Source organism: Schistocerca serialis, chromosome 4 (assembly GCF_023864345.2).
Source record: "Schistocerca serialis cubense isolate TAMUIC-IGC-003099 chromosome 4, iqSchSeri2.2, whole genome shotgun sequence".
In the NCBI taxonomy this organism is placed as follows: domain Eukaryota; kingdom Metazoa; phylum Arthropoda; class Insecta; order Orthoptera; family Acrididae; genus Schistocerca; species Schistocerca serialis.
Window position 1 is genome coordinate 498,955,873 of NC_064641.1, and position 20,122 is coordinate 498,975,994.

At 42.1% G+C, this 20,122-nt stretch overlaps 1 protein-coding gene and 1 non-coding gene across 2 annotated transcripts in view; both read left to right on the forward strand.

Moving 5' to 3' along the window:
- The window catches only part of LOC126475222 (F-box only protein 32), a 556,323-nt gene that overhangs the window by 230,814 nt on the left and 305,387 nt on the right, over positions 1-20,122 (forward strand). The gene's annotated exons all lie outside the window — the stretch shown is intronic.
- Positions 7,761-7,865, forward strand: LOC126476740 (U6 spliceosomal RNA). The gene has a single exon (XR_007587203.1). It is a non-coding gene; the product is annotated as a U6 spliceosomal RNA (small nuclear RNA).

The window sequence follows — 20,122 nt, forward strand, 5'->3', positions numbered from 1 at the left end:
TTAACAATGACTTACCTTTTTTAAAAAAGACTTTCATCCGCCTTTTTACTGAGTTAGTGGTTTAATTTCCAAAAATGCTGAAACACGTATTTTTTACATTTCTGACTGAGGAAACAAATACCAATTTTCGTAGTTCTTGTTCCGAAATTGCCTTATAGTGATATATTTTCAAAAGGCTTTTCATCTTCTATTTCAGACTCTTAGGTGTAAAATATCGAACAATTCCTTCTTAAATGATGCCTACAGTAAAAGATGAACACCCTTCTTAAATTTCAAATACCTATCTGTAACGGTGTGGGTTGGGGGATGATGAGTCAGTGAATCATTCTGGGCATGTTTTCAATATCAGTGGAACTCGTATATTTTTATTTCTAACAGAGAGTCAAATACCAGTTGTCTTAGCTTTAGCTTTCAAAATACATCAGTAGTTCTGTAATAATGATTTATTTACAAGGAAAACTTTCACCCGCCATTTCACTCCCACACTGGTTCAGTTTCCAAAAATGCTTAAACACTTATTTCTTTGTTTCCAATCGAGAAACCAAATACCAATTTTCGTAGGTCTAGCTTCAAAATTGCGTTAATAGCGACATATTTCCAAAAAACCTTTCATCCCCTTATTTGGAAAGGCACGAATGAGTCATTGAGGCGGGACAATATCTTACATTGTGTGTGTGTGTGGGGGGGTGGGGGGGGGGGGTGGTAACATGCATGACGTACGTTTGCGAGGGAAGCCGCGGTGAAGAAGCTAGTTTCCAAATAAGAAAAGAAAACAATGAATGATGTACTACACGAAGCTAAGTACACTGTAGCAATTCCATGATGTTTGCTGAGGTCCGAATATCGTGTCAGACCTCCTATTGCTCAGCGTAGTGCAGAAACGCCACGCATCGTGGACTCAACAAAGTCGTCGAAAGCTCCTGCTGGAATACTAAGCTATGCTGCCTCTCCAGCCGTCCACAATTGCGAAAGTGTTTTCGGTGCAGGAGTTTGTGCACGAACTGACCATTCAATTATCCCCTACAAATGTTCGACGGGATTCGCCTCGGGGAATTGTAAAAAATGTTTTTCAAACCAGTCGTGAACAATTGTGGCCCGGTGATACGGCGCATTGTCATCCATTAAAATTCCATCATAGTTCGGGAATATAAAGTCCATGAATGGCTGCAAACGGTCTCTAAGTAGCCGAACATAACCATTTCCAGTCAATGACCGGTTCAGTAGGACCAGAGGACCCAGGCCATTCCATGTAAACAAAGCCCATTATGGAGCCACCACCAGCTTGCACAGTGCTTTGTTGACAACGGGGGTCCATGGCTTCGTGGGGTCTGGCCCCCCTCGAACTTCACTATCAGCTCTTACCAACTGGGCCGGCCGGGGTGGCCGAGCGGTTCTAGGCGCTACAGTCTGGAACCGTGTGACGGCTACGATCGCAGGTTCGAATCCTGCCTCGGACATGGATGTGTGTGCTGTCCTTAGGTTAGTTAGGTTTAAGTAGTTCTAAGCTCCAGAGGACTGATGACCTCAGAAGTTAAGTCCCATAGTGCTCAGAGCCATTTGAACAATTTTTACCAACTGACGTCGGGACTCAACTGACCAGGCGACGGTTTTCCAATCGTCTAGCGTCCAACCGACATGGTCAGAAGCCAGGAGAGGCGCTGCAGGTGGTGTCGTGCTGGTAGCAAAGGCACTGGCGTTGGTCGTCCGCTGTCATAGCCATCGGTGCGCTGTCCTAACGGTTATGTCCTTTGTACGTGCCACACTGTTTTATGCGGTTATTTCAAGCGGTGTTGCTTGTCTGTCAGCACTAACAGCTCTACTCATAGGCCGCTGGACTCGGTCGTTAAGTGAAGGCCATCGTCCACTGCGTTGTCCGTGCTGGGAGGTAATACCTGAAATCTGGTATCCACGGCACACTCTTGACATCATGGATCTGGGATTAATGAATTCCTTAATGATTTCCAAAATGGAATGTCCCATGTATCTAGTTTCACCTGCCGTTCCGTGTTCAATCAGTTAACTCCCATCGTGAAGCCATAATCACGTGGAAACCTTTTCAAATGAATCGTCTGAGCACAAACGACAGCTCCACAAATCCACTGCCCTTTTATACCTCGTGTATGCAATACTATCGCTGTTGTGACTGACAGTTCGCAATTTTTCACAAACACAACTTTTATTGGTGTAAGTTCACAAGGTTGATGACTGAACATACAAACGAAAGGTAACGATAACGATGCCAGTAAAAGTCTCCTAATTAAGGCAAACAAAAGTTCACTTCTAATTTTCCACAAAGGTTCGTGGTAACACACTCACACACTAGTAACAATCCAATTCAGAGACGAAGACGTAATCTTCAACGGTCGCAGTAGACGAGGTCGGCATCCGGCGTGAACTGAACTTCGGGGCTGGTTCTAGCCCCTACATAGCTGTCTTCAGCCAATCAGGTTTTGCCGTAGTGATACTTCCTGCAGGCCGTGGCTCGAGCCCCCCCCCCCCCCCCCCCCTCCCCGCTGCAGGAAGTAGTGCTTGGAATGTCTGTTTCCATTAACTTGTATGTAAATAACCGGTGTTTACCATGGCGCTTTTGGTACGCCTTGGGCATATACAACCTCGTCCTCTGTGGTGTAATATGGGTTGCCGGCCCTCAGGGGCTACCTTGGCTCCGGTATAACAACCGCCATCTTCTATATGTGCATATCGCTATGCCAAAGCTTTTGTCATTTCGGTGTATATGAATGAAATAACATTGGGATTAGGTTACAACCCCGTCTTATTCGCTACTGCTTCCCTATCATGACACGGAACTCCAATAACTGCAGTTCGGTTTCTGCACAAGTTGTAAATAAACTTTCGCTCCCTGTATCTTATCCCTGCTACCTTCAACATTTCAAAGAGTGTATCCTAGTTAGCCAGGTGACTGTGATCGAAATAAATAATGTGCTTTTGGAAAATAAAGGGCTTCTTTATTCCAAACACAGGTTCTTATTCAGCCGGTCATATTGGAGACCTGTTGTAACAGCTGGACCAGCATCCGGTCGCTGTGGTGGCGCGCGGAGACGGGCGGTAAGCCTCTATCTTGTTAATGAGAGTTCATCCCTCTTCTGATTTCCGATGAAGGCTTAGCAATGTCGGCTCCTGCTTCACTCGTTCGATTTGCGTGGTTACGTCCTGTGTGGCGTCGATCTGAAACACACGGGTCAGCTAGCGCGGACGGCGCGACGGCGACAGCGGAAGCGCAGTCACCGTGTGGGGCGGAGCAGAGTGTGTGAAGGCTAACGGTGCCTGCCGAGTATGAGTCAGCTGGCACACTTGGCGCGCCCCCTCCGCCCACGCGCAGTGACACTGACCGACTACTGTGCAGTCTGCTCGTGTTGTGGGTGCCCACCTGCCCGCCACACCTCTGCCAACCGCTCCGTGCTTCCGGCACTCGAGGCAAAATCCGGAATCTTCTAGTCTTCTGACTGATTGCGGCAAAGTTTTCCATGTCCGACGCAAAACGTACCGATGTGATCGTCCGCCTCCGGCAAAACTCCTAAAGCTGCACCACTCCCCGCCACCCCTTGCACTGCCATCCCCACCTCCTCCCCTCACCTCCCATCCCCCGTAGACGTCTCTGCAACTTTTTGTACGCCGATTTAGCAAATTTCATGATTTTATGGGTAGGTACAATAAAAAAAATGGCCATGGGCGAGTAGGTCTCGCGCAAAAAATGGTTCAAATGGCTCTGAGCACTATGGGACTTAACTTATGAGGTTATCAGTCCCCTACAACTTAGAACTACTTAACCTAACTAACCTAAGGACATCACATACATCCATGCCCGAGGCAGGATTCGAACCTGCGACCGTAGCGGTCGCGCGGTTCCAGACTGTAGCGCCTATAACCGCTCGGCCACCCCGGCCGGCGGTCTCGCGCACTAGGGTTCCGTGCAAAATAGATTATATATATATATATATATATATATATATATATATATATATATATATATATATATATAGTTCATTCGCACTGGGAATCGAAAGTCTGTTTGTGATACAGATACTAGCAGTGCCAATGTATCGGTCCCGGAAGTTCCAAGACCATATGAAAATCTCTACAGTAGCAACTCAGATTAGCCCGGACATACAAAAAGAAGCGAGCATGTCACTTCACTTTATATATGTAGATATAGAAGATTAATAAAATACTTTTTTTATTTACTGAAACATGACTACTATTTATATTTTGTGTCCGCTTGCAGTATTGCTCGTCTATTATGCTTTTGACGATGAATGCTGTGTATTTTGTAATGGAAAACAGATATTTTTTGCGTGGTACAATTACAATTCATCAGTTCTCAGACTTTTTTTTACGTTACTTGTACTGTGAAACCTTGCTTCTTGCCAAATTTCATGACTCTCGTTCAACTGGAAGTACAATGTAGGTTTTGCTGAGTGAGTTTTCGAGTATCAAAATATGTGAAAAATTGGCGGAATGTTTTGATTGAATTGACTTAGAAGCGTAAATTTTTTACACTGCTAAGGGACCATAGACCTTAATATGTAACATAAATCTGAACTTGATACGTATCGCCGTTAATGAGAAAACAGGGTTCTTAACAGTCGGACAGACAGACAGACCGGTAGACGGACGGACAATAAAGCGACTTTATAACTATACAGTTTTTATAGACTGAAGCACGGAATCCTAAGGAAGCACAGAAAAACAGACTTTCCAGGGAGATTTCGTACAAGACGTACATCGATTAAATGTGTTCATCACAGTGACTAACAAAGAAACGTAAGACATGCGCTTTAGCATGTTTCACTGTTTCATTCGCACTAGAGTAACGACAAAATGCCCAATACATAAGTAAGGGCTACTTCCAGTGGTCTTACCCTACCAGATGCTTGAACGATGCAGCTGATGACACGTGGCAGACCATACATTTGTTTCCACGGGAGTTCAACTTAGATGAACAGAGTGTATTTCTCTGTAGGAGGCGTCCCCAATTTTTTCCTCTGACGAAGCGCTTTGAGTATCCTGGTACTTTGATGGAACGCCTTGTTTATGTTGAAGGCTAATACGTTTTTTTAATCTGAAAAACTTGTTTTATTCAATTGTTGCTTGTATTTTAAATCATTAGTAATCATGCAGATAATATAATAAAATTAATTAGCATCGTCAAAATGTCGCGAAAAAAGCCATTTTATTAACGTTTTTCGCAGACCGCTTAATCACTTTCGGCATAACATCAAGTTCCACGGGACACAACTTGGGAAACCGTGTTTAGGCAAAGGACTGACATCTCCCGTAATTTTATTAACCATTCGCAGAATGCTTATTCTGAAGTTCTATTTTATTTATGCAGTAGACTGGCCCAACTGACCGAACGCAGCAGCGCAGTGGTTAGCACACTGGATGCCCATTCGGGAGGACAATAATTCAAATCCCCGCCTGGTCATCCAGATTTTGGTTTTCTGTGATTTCCGTAAATCGCTTACTGCAAATCCCGGGATGGTTCCTTTGAAAAGGACACGGCCCATTTCCTTCCCCATCCTTTCGTGATCTGAGCTTGTACTCGGTCACTAATGACAGCGCTGTCGACGGGACGTTAAGCTCTGTTCAGCTGAAATTTCAGAACTGTGAAGTACTGGCTGGAGGGGCAAGTAATATTTCATCATTTCCACGTTTTGTACTTGCTTCCTCCACTGTCGCCGCTCACTTCGGTCTTCTCTCGGCAGAAACCAGCAAAAGTCGGAAACCTTCGGTCAAATAGCATATTTGCTCCAGCATCCGCTCACCCACCTTTGATCGTAAAATACCCTGGCGAGGTAGCAGCAAGAGCTCCGTTATTGGAAACGCTCGAGCTGAAGGGCCATTTTAAAGCCCAAGCGACACAAGCCGCTGTTTGGGGCGCCATAGGTACCGCAAATAAGATTTCTATACAGGACGCATGACTACGACAATCAGAGCGACCGCTTGGTGCGCCTCCAAGAAATAACACTGTGACCCCACGTGCCTTTACAGTCGCGGTCCAAGAGGTATACTTCGTTGTCGAAGCTTCCGTGACATCGCGTGATATCCCACACGCGGCCACGACTGGTATCCTCGCGTTCATGACGCGCGAGATAATGAACTCCCAAGACAAGAAAAAATAAGAATTATCTGAATGCGTCGGGAATCGGTGATGCACGTTTGCAGACAAACAAATGATTACAATTTCAGAAAAAATTGGGTGCTTTGTTTAACAGAAAAGCTTCATAGATTGATAAAGCCAGCAACGCTTTGACCAACCTGTGGCTCTTACACAAGCAGTTATTCGGCTTGCATTGATTAATAGAGCTGCTGGATATCCTCCTGAAGTACATCATGCCATATTCTCTCCAATTGGTGGGTTAGATCGTCAAAATCCCGAGCTGGTTGGAGGGTCCTCCCCATTACGATACAAAAGTTCTCATTTGGAAAGGGATCCGTGCAAGGTAGGGTTTGGCAACCACGAAGACAAGCAATATGAACTCTCGCCGTGTGCGGGCTAGCTTTGTTTTGCTGAAATGTAAGCCCACGATGCTTTGCTATGAAGGGCAACAAAACGGAGCGTAGAATACCGTCGACGTACCGCTGTGCTGTAAGGGTGCCGTGGATGAAAACAAAAATGGCCCTGCTATGAAAAGAAATGGCATCCTAGACCATCACTCCTATTATGAATGAAATGATAACTAATCAGGACCCTATATAATATATCACTCCTAGTTGTCGGGACGTATGGCAGGCGACAGTGAAGTTGGTATCCCACAGCTGTTCGGGGTGTCTCCAGACAAGTCTTCGGCCTGGAATCTCATTGATTGGAATAGAGTTGTCTTCAGTGATGAGTCCTGCTTCTAAATGAGCCCCGATGACCAGAAGACGTGTCTGGAGACGCCACGGACAACCTGACTGCCGCTCGCCGTAAGACCCGACAACCAGAATGTGCCATTTCTTTTCTTCTCTTTGGTTGTCATCCACGGCACCCTTATATATTCTAAGCCCCGTTTAGTTGTCCTTCATGGCAAACCATCATGGGTTTAAATTTCAGCAAGGTAATGTCAGCCCGCACACGGCGAGAGTTTCTAGTGTTTGTGTTCGGGCTTGCCAAATCCTACCTTGTCCAGCAAGGTCGCTGGAGAACGTCCCACTTGCGAACGTTTGGAGCATTATGGGCAGGGCCTTCCAACCATCTCAGAATTTTTACGTTCTAACGCGCCAATTGGACAGGCTTCGGCGTGATATCCCTGAGGAGGACATCAAACAGCTGTATCAATCAGTAACAAGGCGAATAATCCTGGCACAAAGGACAAGAGATGGACCAACACGTTATTGACTTGCTCAATTTGTGAAGCTCTTCCTCTTTAATAAATCATCCATTTTTTCTGAAATTGTAACCATTTGTTCGTCTGTACAAATAAATCACATCTACCAATGTTCGTCCCATTCGAATAATTTCTTCGCGAAGCGCCTTTTTGTAGATTCATCACGTGACGTACGTCTCCGGAGGTTGAGAAGGGAATGCTTATTGGCGGCCGGAATCCGGTCTCTGGAGTGCTTCATATACAAAATAATCTTACAAGGCACCTTAAGGATTCGACCTCTTCGATTTTCCTCTCATCTATAAGATTTGAAGTTTAGTGCACGGACATTAATTTTCTAAAGCAGTATGATGCAGTTCTCCTAATAATCACCTTTGTATATCAGAAGATTTCCGAGCGCTGTTAAGCATAAAAAGTTCCTAGGTTTATGACAAATTCGTCTGTAGTGCATATACTAAAACTGGAACGATGCAGAGAAGCTTGGCGTGGCCCCTGCGCAAGGATGGCATGCAATATCGTGAAGCGTTAGTACGTAAGGTAGGATCTTTGTAATAGTGAAATCGCTGGCTTGAATGTCACTAGTGGCACACCTTTTTTTTTGGTTTTATGTCAGTTACATATCGACAAATGGACCTCCAAATTAACAAATATTGAATTAACTTCCGACTGTAACAAAAGTCTTATTTGGACGATCCGCGTATAGCTTTATCATGAAGCATCTTCCGTGGTCACTGTAACAACGTGGATTTGCTTACACATCTATTTTACAATATTGCAAGCAGTTCACACTTTTAAATTACTGCTCCTAAAAATATAGTAGACTATTCCAAAATCACAATTATATATATATATATCCTTCCTTCACGCGACCAGGCCCAGAGGACCGCGCGCCACCACAGTTAGAGCTCTCCATCCGTCTCTGTCTTCTGCTGTCTGTCTCCAGTTTTCCGTGACTCCCAGCTACAGCAGGTCTTCTCTCACTCCATCGATCCACCTCTTTCTAGGTCTTCCCATTGGTCTGCTGCCTGACGGGATCCAGTCCATTGTGATTTTGGGCCATCTTGTTGCCTCCATTCTAACAACATGTCCAGCCCATTGCAGTCTTTTGCTTCTCATCACTCCCACGATGTTAGGCTCCTTGTACAGCTCTTCTAATTCAGTGTTGTGGCGTCTTCTCCATTCTCCAGTAGTCTGATCTCTGACTGGTCCAAATATTTTCCTGAGGACTTTCCTTTCAAATGTTAGCAGTCGCTTAAGGTCTTGTTTTCGAGTGCTCCAGGTTTGAGAACCATAAAGTACTACTGGCATTATTAATGTCTTATACAGCCGTAGCTTTAGTTGTTGCGAGACACTTCTACATTTTAATATAGGGTCTAGAGAGTGATAGTATCTGTTTGCCGCCTGTAGTCGTGCTTTTATCTCTGCTTCAGTTGATGTTACTTCTGTAAAAAATGATCCAAGTATTTGAACTCTTTCACATGTTTATACCTGGTATTGTTCACAATTAAATCTTGAGAGTTCTGGATCTTTCTTCCTATGGTCATATACTCTGTCTTTTCAGAGCTAATTTGTAGACCGATCCTAACTGCCAATAACTCCAAGGTCTGGATACTTCTCTTCAGATCTTCTTGTGTGCATGCTAATAGTGCAATGTCGTCTGCATAGGCCAGATATGTAATGTGTTCATTACCAATTTGAATGCCCTTGATGTTTTCTTTGTTGAAATCCCGCATTACCTTCTCAAGTGCCAGGTTGAAGAGGACAGGTGATAGCCCATCTCCTTGGCGTAATCCTGTTACAACTTGGAAGCTTTCTGTCATTTGATTGCCTACCTTAACCTTAAGTTTTGTGTCATTTAGGCATACCTCTACCAGTTTGACCAACTTCTTTGGTATACCAAACTCTGTCATAGTTCTAATCAGGCTAGGTCTATGTATACTGTCGTAAGCCTTCTTGAAGTCTACAAACAGGAGATGTATCTCTCGTCCGTATTCGTACATTTTTTCACAGACCTGTTTTAGGACAAAAATCTGGTCCGTGGTTGATCGCCCTGCCTGGAAACCTCCTTGGTATTCTCCAATTATGTCTGTTGCTATAGGTTTCATTCGTTCTAATAGGCAGTTGGAGAAGATCTTATAACAGGTGTTGAGTAGCGCTATGCCCCTGTAGTTGTCACATACGGATTTGTCTTTCTTTTTATATATGGGGCATATCACAGCTACCTTCCATGCCTCTGGTATTTCATGTTTTACCCAAATTTGCTCGATTAGCTTGTGGATTTTGAAACAGAGGATTTCGTCTCCAGCCTTGAGAAGTTCAGCAGGAATACCGTCCTCACCTGGACTTTTACCATTCTTAAGGTTTTTAATCTGGTTCCTTATCTCTTCAATGGTGGGTGGAGGATATTCTGGGTCTACTGTTACTGGTTCATCAAACTCAAGTAGTTCGGTTGGTTCATCAGAGTTTAGTAATTCTCTGAAGTATTCCATCCATCTTCTTCCAATTTTTGATCTTCTGTTAACATTCTTCCATTGGCATATTTTATGAATCTGTGTTGATGGTATGTCCCTCCTTTAAAACTGTTCACTTTTCTATAAAGTTCTTTATACCTATTTCCATGAAAGCCTTGTTCAGCGTCCTCCATGATACTTTTGACATATTTTCTCTTTGCTTTCCTCAATGTGGCTTGGGTCTGGCGTCGCGTTTCTTCAAACTTCGATTTTTCTTCTTCTTGCATATTGCTTTGTATCCACAGTAGTTTGGTCCGTTGTCTCTCCCTGATAGCTCCCTCACACTCCTCATTGAACCACACTCTTTTTCCCCTAGTTCGCTTTGGGATTACTTCTTGGGCTGTTTCTTTAATGGTCTCTGCAATCGCCTTCCAGTTCTGATCTACCACAGTATCTCCTTCCTCTTCATTCAAAGCCTCAAAACGGTTTGTTAGTGCTATCTTGAAAGTTCTTCTTATATTATCTTCTGTCAGACTCTCATGGTCATATCGAGTGATTCTTTGCATTCTTTTGCGCTTCCTGGCTCTCCATCTTGTTTTCATCCTTCCTCTGACAAGGAAGTGGTCTGATCCACATTCCGTACCTCTTGCCGTTCTAACATTTTGTATCCACTTCTTTATTCTCTTCTCTACAATTAGGTGGTCAATTTGGTTCACTGTTTTCCCATCTGGAGACACCCAGGTTCCTTTATATATTCTCTTCCTGTCGAAATCAGTACTACTTATAAACAAGCCTTTTGCAGTCGCAAAGCTAACCAGCCTAGTGCCGTTATCACTGCTCACATCATGTAAACTGTGCTTTCCGATGGTCCCCATGAAGGCTGCTTCTTTCCCTATTTTCGCGCCGGCCGAAGTGGCCGTGCGGTTAAAGGCGCTGCAGTCTGGAACCGCAAGACCGCTACGGTCGCAGGTTCGAATCCTGCCTCGGGCATGGATGTTTGTGATGTCCTTACGTTAGTTAGGTTTAACTAGTTCTAAGTTCTAGGGGACTAATGACCTCAGCAGTTGAGTCCCATAGTGCTCAGAGCCAGCCCTATTTTCGCATTAAAATCTCCAAGGATAATTTTGTAATGTTCACTTGGTACATTGTCTAAAACCGTTTCTAATTCCTCGTAGAAAATATCTTTTTTGATGTCATCGCTTTCTTCGGTTGGGGCATGACAATTTATATATGTGAGTTTGTGTTTTCCCGTGTCTATGGTTAGGAGTGAGATTCTGGTGTTGATTGATTTAAAATCTATGAGAGTGGTACAGAGTGATTTCTTCACTGCAAAACCAGTTCCTAGTGAGTGGTTTGTTTCTGAGGCTGCATGGAATATGACATAGTTTTCCATTTCTGTAGCTCCGGTTTCTGTCCACCTTGTTTCTTGCAGGGCCAATAGATCAATTTGATACTTATCTGCCTCCCATACTATACATTTTGCTGCCCCACGTTGGTATAGGCTTCTGACATTCCAGGTCCCTAGTTGTATTTCCTTCCGTAGTCCTTGTTCTTGGGCCGGCCGCGGTGGTCTAGCGGTTCTGGCGCTGCAGTCCGGAACCGCGGGACTGCTACGGTCGCGGGTTCGAATCCTGCCTCGGGCATGGGTGTGTGTGATGTCCTTAGGTTAGTTAGGTTTAAGTAGTTCTAAGTTCTAGGGGACTTATGACCTAAGATGTTGAGTTCCATAGTGCTCAGAGCCATTTGAACCTTGTTCTTGCTTAGGTCGTTTTACAGAGATCAGTCCTATCCGAGGCTCTTCTGTGATGCTAGTACCGGTGATTATTTTTTCCAGGACGGGTTGGTAGCCCGTCGCCAACCCCCAACCTGGAGGACCAGGATTTTTCATTCGGGGTTTTCTCCCGTAGAATGATTGGCTTCTCCACGCCTATAGAGGTCTTTCTGCCCTTTTGTACATATACAGAGAATGACAGAAAAAGGAAATGGTGAGGACAGGTTTGGGATAGGAAAGGGGAGCGATAGATCGTTGTGGGACACTCTTTGTCTGGCTCCTCCCCTTTGGCCTGTCCGGCATGGGTGACCCTGCTGGTAGCTGCGCTACCGCCGGCATAGCCCTCCGGATCCGGAGCACGCAAACCTCCTCGCCCGCACGGACAGTGCGGAGGATATATATATATATATATATATAAGATGCAAGTGGATCTGTGCAACTTGAAAATATATTCTGTGTCAGTGAAGTGCAGTTTCCTAAAATTGAACGTCTGTTTGTAGAAGAAATGTGGGAATGAAGTACTCAACAAAAAAAATATTGAGTAGTAGTAGTAATAGTAGTAGTAGTAATTTAATACTATTTAATAGTAGTATTTGAAACATGAGAATTGTTTACTATATTGGGAACAGATTCGTTAGAAAAACCACGCTGTTGCAGTGACTACCGGAGATCCTTGAAAATAAAGCGAAACGCGTGTGGTCTAACTAATACTTTTTATACAGTTGTAAGTATGGTGTATAACGTATATTACTTGTTTACCTGCAGGAAAGAGGCCTAAAACGATGAAAACAATGCCTTTTTATTTTTAACTAATGGTTGTAGGGAAAAAACTGTTGTAAAATGCGAAGTGGCTTTTTGTCGAAGGAAAAGATTATGTACATCAATAATACTGTCCAGTCTGCAGAAATTAAATGATTATTTTATTTTCTGTTTGATGTTCCTTATTTTTTACGAGACATTTTTTATAATTGTGAATACTCGCATTTCCATGGGAACAGTCATTAAAAATGGTTATTTTTAATAAAAAATTATGATTCATATTTGATAAGTAACAGTGCCATTTTTAATGAATATGGAATTGAAATAAAAGTAAAAAAAGTGTCTTACTAGTGATTTCGAACATCATGACTTACTGGGAAATGCCTTGTGGCTAGGGCCTCCCGTCGGGTAGACCGTTCGCCTGGTGCAAATCTTTCGAGTTGACGCCACTTCGGCAACTTGCGTGTCGATGGGGATGAAATGATGATGATAAGGACAACACAACACCCAGTCCCTGAGCGGAGAAAAACTTGATAATTACAATACTATTACGCTACGCATTCACCTAATGACGAATATGTTAATTAACCAAAAATATTGTGTACTTAAAAGCGCTCGGAAAGCTCCTAAACTTCAAAGGCTATTTTCCGGCTTTTTGGAGAAATACTTCGTATCGCGTTAGGAAACAGACGACAGGGCCCTGTCCTTCAGACCTCCTAAGTATGAGGTACATCGAAGAGGGCCAGTCCGGTTATTAACGATCGCCAACCTTGTTTTGAGGTACGAGACGTAATCTGTGATTTGGTCAAATATTTGAGCCGACCGAAAACAAGGCTTCCTACAAATTACGCAATGATTTTTTTCCGAATTTTCATTGCCAAATGAAGAGTGGGAAACGGACAAATGGTGTATCGAATTGACCAACGTGAGGTCTACTTTTTCACAAAAACTTCAAAATAGTAAAAATTATATATAAAAGTTGAAATGATTTCTTCAAAGCTAATTAATCAGACAGATAAGAGAAGTACACCTTTGAATGATGATCGAAATCATGTACAGCAAATGAGGTGCCAGTTGAGAATTTAAAGGACCAACAGACTAATATCCTCTAGTACGCTTTAAAATTCTAAGTTTAATGTTTAAATACTAAATCGGCATTTCATTTCGTGAACGTGATTTCGAGAAGCATTCAAAGGAGTCTCAAATATATCTCCTATTCTATTCTATTTTATTGTTGAATATGTGCGTGCTTCTTACATTTGATCACCTTATGTTTCCTCGCAGAAATGCGTAAGGACAAAAGAAGAAAGGCAAAAGTTCGTTCACTAATACAAGTTACTCGGAGACTGTTTCTGACGAATCTGATACTGTTCTAAAACAAGTGTAGCCATCTGAGGATGGATGTAATTTCCCGGAAATGGTCCCTGCAATAATATGCAGCTTCTTAAATGTCGCTGATTCTGACTACGGCCTCCCTCAATAGTACCTAATCAAGAATACCTATGGAATTCTACAAGATCCAGTGCGGATGAAGTAGCACTTAAGTATTAATTTCGGATAGATGACATCGTTAGACTTCCAGCTTCACACAGTTCCCTGCCATGTTTGAGAAGTTACCGTGCTCGTTTATAGTTCTAGACACTTATTTCTGTTGTTTCTCTCATAGCTGGCAGCAATTACTATCAACGACGACTGAACTCTTCGTTAAGAAAGTTCTTTTGTGTCCCCGTGAGTAGTACAAACAAAAGAAAGTTCCACTCAAAAGTGAATCTCTTGTCACATTGCGATGTTCGTCGCTTTTGTATCTCATTCCCTTTATTTCTCTCTTTTTATTTTTAAACGCCGTAAGAGGAGATGTAATTCTGCTGATCGGGCCACTCAGAACATCTCGCGTGTTCGGGACGTGGCAAACAGCTGCAATCGCACGGTGCTCGCGTGCGCAACGCTTTGTGGATGATTCGCCAGTGGCTAGAAAGTCGGAGGTAAACAGCAAGTCTCTCGTAGAAAGTGGGGCGACTGAGATTTTATAAGGGCTGCAAAGCCCCGTAGGCATGGATGACGTTACCACTTAGCTCGTGGGCTTCCCTGACTGGTCGGTCTGACCGTGTTTTCCCGTTAGACACTGCGTCATACCAGCTGCATCTCACCAACTGCAGCCTCGTTACTGTAGGAAGGTTACTCCCGTGTGACGTTGGTCAGGAGCTACAAACTAGGAGGATATGGGGCTTGATAATTTATTGGCTGCTACCTTAACTCAAGTGGTCGAAGTGTTAACGTACATTGTTAGGAAGCGATAGATGCAGCCAGACGTGTGTTAACTGAACTTGATTGGGTAACCTACAGAAGGACCAGAAGATAATCCTTAGCTTATAGCAGTCTTAGGACCACGATAAGCTTACAGCCAGTTGCTCTCAGTTTTTCGTTAAGCCAGATATTTTTCATCAGTGGACTGTGTCTAGCACGGCGTTCCTCTGAACGTTTGGTGCCAGCAGTTCATTTCTCATCTCAAAAACTCCCAAACGTCGTTACAGCTGTACTGAAGCTGTCTCGGATTTTCACACTTTCCAGCTGTACACCGATTTCTTCTAGATTTTTGTTGTGGTTGTCGAGTCATATACGTTGAAGATGTATTTTCCTCAAAATCATTCATTCCTATGTGACAATAAAACTGGGCTCTGTCTTTGCGCATTGTAATTTTTTCTATTTTCGAATATATTGCTGGTTTCGATCTTTTCGTGTAGATCCCATTTTTTATTGTCTAGTTTTTGTGAAAATAAAAACTACAGCGGTGGGTAAAATAGAGTGATCAGATGTTTATATAAATTGTTTTGTTTATAGCTTAAAAGAAAATGGTACAATCCGACATGTCGAAAGCTACCCTGAAATTTTTCACACAGGAAGAACACAGCGAAAGAAATGCACTGTCAGAATTTTAGCTGCTAAGGCGCACTGCAAGTATTTTAAGAAAGTGTTACTATTACCCATTTTTGCCTCACGAAGAATGGCTTTCAATGACGGTTTTTATAGCCTAGCGCACGATGGGCGAATAAGCAGAAGCGTCCGTGACGTGAGAACGTAGCGCCGCATAGCACGAAGTCCAAAGTGCATACACGCGAATTTTAGACACTTAAACCATACTAAAAATGTCTCAAATTATAATTTTTTTTCTGAATAACTTGCAGTTCATATCGAAAGCTAAGCTGTCGCAGATGTATTTGCCACACAACTGACTAGCAGAAGAAAGAAAATCGGGGCAGTGTATGGCGTTAGATTAAGGATGACTTCCACCAATTGGACTTGAATTTTTTGCCATTAAGTATTCTATAACAATTCCTGTAGCACAGTTCGTATAACAATTTTTGAAATATGCATATTTTACTAATAATCGAGCAGTTCTTTTCCCTGTAATCGTCACAAAAATGCGGAAAAGCAAACATTTTCCTCACTCCAGGCACACTCGACAAAATATTCATGCATTCAGGCACTTCACATTAATTAGTAGTTTTATTGATGCAGTACTCGAATGGAGTAAGAAATGGTGGGGGCCATTGCGTGACAGGCATACTTCATCGAATACTTGAAATGTGGTGGCCGGCCGAAGTGGCCGTGCGGTTAAAGGCGCTGCAGTCTGGAACCGCAAGACCGCTACGGTCGCAGGTTCGAGTCCTGCCTCGGGCATGGATGTTTGTGATGTCCTTAGGTTAGTTAGGTTTAACTAGTTCTAAGTTCTAGGGGACTATTGGCCTCAGCAGTTGAGTCCCATAGTGCTCAGAGCCATTGAAATGTGGTGATGCAAATAAACAGTGCAGAAATGACTGAAGTTTAACTATACGTACCGCTCATAAACCTGTAATGACAGAGGGCTATCGCAAAATATATCTTAAAAAATTTATTTTTCGAGAGAACGAATCACACTATTAGTTCCGGATGGAACCCGAATTGTATTAACTGACTTTTCGTCATACTAGTAAAGACAGAGGTGTATTTATGTCCAGGCCAACAGTCCAACAAAAGTAATGCAATATTTTCTGCAAGTAGTAAGACGACGTTTCTGACGTGACAGTGTAACATTATTCTCTCCTATTTTTCAAGATTATGCTAGGTAGATTACAAAAGTTTTGCACGGAAGCGATTTTTTTTATTTTTGTCCTGATATGCCTTGATGTTCCTGAAGACAGATATAAAGCTGCGGAAACATTAATCCACTGATATTTACGACTGTCTTTGTTGTATACGACTGTGTCATAGCATTCATCGACTGTACAAACGACTCTGTCTTTTTTTTCTTTTTTCACGAAACCTGTCAGTTTTGCTTTATATGCAGTTTTTATGGGATAACAAGGAGTTTCATCTTTACCTTATCTACGAATTTCTCTATAGTATTACCTGTTAATGATATCTCCTCTTCACCTTTACTTGAGGTAGACATAGTAATTTTGCTACTTCCTTTTCGTGTAATCTAGTGAAACAGTTGAATCACGTCGAGAACGTCTGGAAATCAGTAACATTCAGTCTCATTTGTAATTCAGTGTGCCCTGTCTGATAGATATCCTTCGGTAACAGTGCGCTGACTCTCACGGGCAATTCTAAATCCTCCGAATAGTTTCTCTTTCATTCCTTTGCGAGTTTCATTTTGGGGCATATTTCCAACCTTGTGCAAATATTTGGTTCAAATGGCTCTGAGCACTATGCGACTCAACTTCTGAGGTCATCAGTCGCCTAGAACTTAAAACTAATTAAACCTAACTAACCTAAGGACACCACACACATCCATGCCCGAGGCAGGATTCGAACCTGCGATCGTAGCGGTCGCTAGGCTCCAGACTGTAGCGCCTAGAACCGCACGGCCACTCCGGCCGGCGCAAATCTTTCTTCCATTTATACAATTCATGTCCAGATTTTAGGAAACGAAACCGGTTTTGCACACTGTTTAAGCATTTTCTCCCCTCTTCGTTTAATCAAAAAATTTACAGCCTTTTCTTTGTAGTTAAAAGCTATTAAAGCACGTATTTTCTTTGGTCTATTTTTGTTGTAGACTTTAATTAGCACAACAATCGTTGTTCGAATTAAAATTCACGGAATCGTCCGAGTTCTTTGCTGTTTCTTGTAATACGCGTACTTCCACAATTTCTAACAAACGCCGACATGAATTGAATAAATGTCCAAGAAATTAACAGATAAGTAAGTAGGGAGAAGTGGGTGATATAGACTTCACACCGCATTCTTATTTCACCTCTGCAATATTGAACAAACAATAATTGGAATCCACATTACTGTGAAACTCTGGAACGTGCATAAAGACGGATGCTGTTAGCAAACACTGCAAATTATTACGGGTATAAAATGAGTTCAAGTTTCGAGCGAATAGTAATTGTGAACATTCATCTCAGACAACTGTCATTGGATATTGAAATTCACTTTACAAATTACCATCGCGTTTGCCATGTTATCTATTTACCGATGTGCCGTCAAGCAAGAAATATGTGCCCACCATGTTGCGCAAGCGCTGTCTGCTGCAGCTAAGACGGGGGTATACATTTCTCCAACTGTCCGGCAAGCAACGATTTTGGAAGTTTTCGGCGTTTATAAAAAATACTTGCAGTGTGTTTTAGCAACTAAAATATGGACACTGTCTTTCTTTCGGTGTATTCTTCACATATAAAAATTTTAGGACAGATGTCGACATGTCTGATTGGACCATTCCTTTATTAGTTTGAATTTAGGAGTACAGGCGCTTCGGTTTTGGGATCTACCCAGCTCCGGGGAATTGCCGCAGCCATTAAGAATCTTACTGTTAAATCACTTGTCGTTCGCTCGTATACCGTGGAAGTATTTTTAATAAATTAATTTTTAAACTGTCAGTCAGTATTTTCTTTATTTTCCTTGGTTGCTGATAATAACTACAACCAAAATTTCGATGAACGTCATGTAAAAATAGTCGATGCATAAGAACAGAAATATAGTCGGAAATAAAAGTCAATATCCAAATGATTTAAGTTTGCATTAAATATATTTTCCTTCATTGTTATTATTTCATAACAAAATTTATATGTCGTCAGATGTACGATTTACTCGTTCACTATTTTCGGGGGAAACTTTTGGGCATGTTTATGCATAGTGATTATTATGAAATGATTCAAAGAACAGAAAATTTGTTCACGATGAAACTGAATGGACTGTGGAGTCATTCACAGCAATAAGTCTACCGTTAGCGATCGCCTTAAAGAAGATGAAATTCAAGTACATAACAGTGCACTTCACTGAAATTAAGAACACGTAAGTATAAAGTTTAAAATGACGTATCGTTTTATCCCACTGTAGTTAGAATGGAACCACCCTACATACTGCTTTACTAGACATTATTACGATCATTTGAAAAACAGAAAAATGTGTGTGAAGGGTTAGAGAATAGGTTACCAAAACGATATCCCCAACCGCACTACATTCAATTATTCCAGCGGTTAAACTGTATCATCAACTGGCTCTATAAAATAATACTACTTGCATGATGCTACTAATGATGTACGTCTAATGGTTTGTATTTTTCAGCATCGTTCGTTTACTCCAGTTTCCGAAGAAATCTGTCTTTGTGACCTAAACAAATTTTTTCTGTAAACCTACACATTTGCAGGGGTCATGTTACCTGGCCCCGCCATACCTGAGCAGTCTGATCAAAACTTGCGGGAGACATGCTCTGATCTTCTCTTTAGTGTTTATCTTCTCTTTAGTGTTTATTCCAGTTTCAAAGAGTGTCACACGTCATGTGTTCGGCCAGAATATTTGATTAACGGCTTAAGAGGTCTAAGTGAGGGTGAAGTAAGCATTTTTATGCTTGTTTATCGTAGTATCATTTTTGTCTACCAAGATATGAACGCGAAACCAGTTTCTTCTTCTTTATTTTTAGTACGATGTAATTTTTTGACGGCGTTTGAAAGCATTTGAAATGTAAGTACTGCGATATGACGCTAATGTTTACAATGGAACATTTCTCCAAAAAAAGGTGGGAAGTGCTTAAAGACAAAGTTTCATATTTTAGTGCAAACTTTAGCGTTCTTCGATATTATACGTACACCTGTTTATGAAAAAAATGTTTTTTTTTTCCTTCATGCGCAAGAAGACTATGGTAATTTTTGTTACAAAAGTGCGTACAATAGTTTTTTGAAGGACATTGATAGTACTGTGATGCGAGATATGTGTTGGAAGCATGCACACGTGAACTGCCTATCGAGATCAGGGCATCATGCCATATAAAGATTGAAGCTTGCCAATCATCAGGGTTATATCCGTACAAAATGTGGAGCAGAATACTCCCAGGTGATAGCGCCCTCGTCTGTAACGTATTGCGTTAACATTCTTTACTAACACAACTATTATAAAGCGCCTTAGTTCATTGTCAAATTGCCTGTGCCGAGAGAAGTTCATGTATAAAAAAAGCACAAGTTTGATGTTACCACTCAAAAAAATGCGACCATGACGCCTGTAATAAATGTCCCATTGTCAAATGGTATGTACCCAGGAGTCAGCCAATAATTCGACAAATACTCGTAAAAAAAAAAGTAGGAAGCGCACATACACGAAGCATATGGCCTGCGAGAGAGTCGCTTTACAGTGGATGGCAACAACAGCTTTCGACGATGCCCATGTGTCAAAATGTGATTATCTTAGTAACAAATTTGTGACTGGTCACGCTTGAATGAAACTTTAAACTAGTTGTCTGCTTACAGAGTGTTAAAAACAATACCTGTATGTTGCCGTCGAGGAAGTCATCGCTCCATTATTTTCTCTTTTAAGGAGGCTGTATGTAAGAACAATTA